Here is a 3701-nt window from a genome sequence, read left to right on the forward strand (position 1 = left end):
CATGTTCTTAAAACTGGACTGATCCATTTGCTTCCAAAGTTTCATGGCCTTGCAGGTGAAGACCCACACAAACACCTGAAAGAATTCCATAGTGTCTACTCCACCATGAAACCACCAGATGTCCAGGAGGATCACATATTTCTGAAGGCCTTTCCTCATTCTTTAGAGGGAGTGGCAAAGGACTGGCTATACTACCTTGCTCCAAGGTCCATCACGAGCTGGGATGACCTCAAGAGAGTATTCTTAGAAAAAAATTTCCCTGCTTCCAGGACCATGACCATCAGAAAGGATATTTCAGGTATTAGACAACTCAGTGGGGAGAGCCTATATGAATACTGGGAGAGATTTAAAAAACTATGTGCCAGTTGCCCTCACCATCAGATTTCGGAGCAACTTATTCTCCAATATTTTTATGAAGGACTCAGTAACATGGAGAGAAGTATGATAGATGCTGCCAGCGGTGGAGCCCTTAGTGACATGACCCCTACTGAAGCCAGAAATTTAATTGAGAAGATGGCTTCTAACTCCTAGTAGTTTAGCGCCATAAATGATGCTATAGTCATTAGAGGAGTGCATGAGGTAGCTACAAACTCATCTGCATCATCTGAAACAAAGAAGCTTGAAGGTAAACTAGATGCCTTGGTTAACTTGGTAACCCTATTGGCCTTGAATAAGAAATCTGCACCTGTCGCAAGAGTCTGTGGTTTATGCTCCTCTGCTGCCCACCATATAGACCTTTGCCCTTCCATGCAGCAACCTAGAGCAATTGAGCAGCCTGAAGCTTATGCTGCAAACATTTACAATAGACCTCCTCAACCTCAGCAGCAAAATCAATCACAGCAGAACAATTATGACCTCTCCAGCAACAGATACAATCCCGGATGGAGGAATCACCCTAATCTCAGATGGTCTAGCCCTCAACAACAACAACAACAGCCTGCTCCTTCCTTCCAAAATGCTGCTGGCCCAAGCAGACCATACATTCGTTCACCAATCCAACAACAGCAACAGCCCCAGAAACAACAAACAGTTAAGGCTCCTCCGTAACCTTCCCTCGAAGAACTTTTGAGGCAAATGACTATGCAAAACATGCAGTTTCAAAAAGAGACCAGAGCCTCCATTCAGAGCTTAACTAATTAGATGGGACAATTGGCTACACAGTTAAATCAACAACAGTCCCAGAATTCTGACAAGCTGCCTTCTCAATCTGTCCAGAATCCCAAAAATGTGAGTGCCATTTCATTGAGGTTGGGAAAGCAGTGTCAAGGACCTCAACCAGTAGCACCTTCCTCATCTGCAAATGAACCTGCCCAACTTCACTCTACTCCAGAAAAAGATGATGACAAAAATTTAAAGAGTAAGTTACCTAACAATTTATGTGTAGGTGAATCTTCCACTAGTAATTCTGACTTGCAGAAGCAACATATCCCTCTTACATTCCCTCCAAGAGCAGTTCCCAACAAAAAAATGGAAGAGGCAGAGAAAGAGATCTTGGAAACATTTAGAAAGGTAGAGGTAAACATACCTTTGCAGGATGCAATAAAGCAAATTCCAAGATATGCTAAATTCTTGAAGGAGCTGTGCACTAATAAGCAAAAGCTTAAAGGAAGTGAACGAATTAGCATGGGCAGAAATGTCTCCGCATTGATTGGTAAATCTGTCCCCCAAATCCCTGAAAAATGTAAAGATCTAATGCAATCCTACCCCCCAAGGGCATTTGATAGAAGACTCCAAGAAGATTGGGCCAAAGATGCAAGAGAAGGCCCTAGGATTCTCATGAGCCTTAGGGTAGATTTCGGGCCAATGGGCTAAGTATGAGCCCACTTATCTTTGTACATATTAGATTAAGGTTTCATTAATTTTGGTCCTTGTATTTAGGGCTCCATAATGTAGGTAGGGTACCCTAGAAATATAGGATTTTTCAGCCTTTGTATTTTAGGGCACCTAGACTAGTTTTTGTATTAGGGGTAGTTTTGTAATTTCACATGCACTGAGTGAATATTTGATGTGTGTGGTTGGAAATAAATTTAATTGAATTGGTAGAAGCCCAATCCAATTAAATTTTAGAGGGGGAGGTGAGCATTTGCTTACCACACCCCATTGTCACATCATATAGTCACACTTTGTGCATGTTCTTCATGCTTTACATGCCTCATGACACCTAAGCACACTTAGTGGAGAATCTTGGAATTGATCTTGTATTAGTGGGCTGAACCATAACTAAAATTCACTAATCATAATTAGTGAAATTTTGGCTCCAAAGTTTGGCTCCACAAATTTAATTTCAAATTCAAGTGAAATTTGAATTGAAATTCAAATTTCCCTCCAATTTTGTGTGACACTTAGGCTATAAATAGAGGTCATGTGTGTGCATTTTTTTGGAACTTTGATCATTTGAATATTAACTTCAGATTTTAGAGCTCTTTTAGAGCACAAAATTTCGTGCTCTTCTCTCCCTCTCCCTTCATTCATTTCCTTCTTCCTCCAAGCTCTTATCCATGGCCTCCTATGGTGGTGAGCTTCTTCTAGACTCATCTTCTCCTTGAAGTGGCGTCTCCTCTCTCTCTTCCTTCTCCATTCTGTTGCCATTTATCTTCCAAGAAGCAAAGGAATCCATTGATGAAGAAGATCCTAGGCCTACAAGCTCCAATGGAGCTTACATCAAGATCCAGGTACATTCAACATACCTTGTATTATAGGGAATAGTAAGTTTGACAATGCCATGCTAGATTTAGGAGCTTCTGTTAGTGTTATGCCTCTGTCTATTTTTAATTCTCTATCTCTAGGTCCCTTGCAGTCAACTAATGTGGTAATTCATTTAGCTAATAGAAATGTTGCCTATCCTGCTGGTTTCATAGAGGATGTCTTAGTTAGAGTTGGTGAATTGATTTTCCCTGTTGATTTTTATATTTTGAATATAGAGGAGGGATTTTCTCAAGGATCAGTTCCCATCATTCTAGGCAGGCCCTTTATGAAAACTGCTAGAACTAAGATAGATGTATATACAGGCACACTATCTATGGAGTTTGGTGACATAACTGTTCATTTTAATATTTTGGATGCTATGAAACACCCATCTGAAGATCTTTCTGTATTTCGTGCTGAAATAATTGACCATGTTGTTGATGAATACATGAATGATCTTTATTCTAATCTGCATGCCTCCCACTCTTCAAGCATTGAGTCTAAAATTGTACTTGATCATATGTCTGAATTTGATGCTGAGAGTGAATCTGAAATTGATATTGATTGCATGTCTGGTGGTGTTTTACCTCTTTAGATTGATTTTATAGAGTCAGATAGAACTAACCATGTTTCAGGAAGTACACATACATCTGACTTTCTTTATGAGGTACAGGTTGAGAAACCAACCATCTCCTTCTACCATTATCCAGCCGGCCACACCAGAATTGAAGCCACTGCCATCAAATTTAAAATACGCTTACTTGCATGATAGCAAAAGTTTTCCAGTAATTATATCTGCCTCCCTTGTTGATGAGCAAGAGGAGAAGTTGTTATTTGTTCTCAAGAAGCATAAGAAGGCTATAGGTTGGACCCTGGCGGACATTCCTGGTATTAGCCCATCCACGTGTATGCATCGAATAAATTTAGAGGATGGAGCTTGTCATACCCTAATTTCGTCCGGGGACTGTTGTTTGATGGCATGCAACCTTTGGTTGACCGCTTCGAGGTACTTGGCA

At 40.5% G+C, this 3701-nt stretch overlaps 1 non-coding gene across 1 annotated transcript; it reads right to left on the reverse strand.

The window, feature by feature from the left end:
- Positions 1–276: 276 nt before the first annotated feature.
- Positions 277–383, reverse strand: LOC113000037 (small nucleolar RNA R71). The gene has a single exon (XR_003265308.1). It is a non-coding gene; the product is annotated as a small nucleolar RNA R71 (small nucleolar RNA).
- Between the last annotated feature and the right edge of the window lie 3318 nt (positions 384–3701).

This window comes from Glycine max, chromosome 17, assembly GCF_000004515.6.
Source record: "Glycine max cultivar Williams 82 chromosome 17, Glycine_max_v4.0, whole genome shotgun sequence".
Classification (NCBI taxonomy): domain Eukaryota; kingdom Viridiplantae; phylum Streptophyta; class Magnoliopsida; order Fabales; family Fabaceae; genus Glycine; species Glycine max.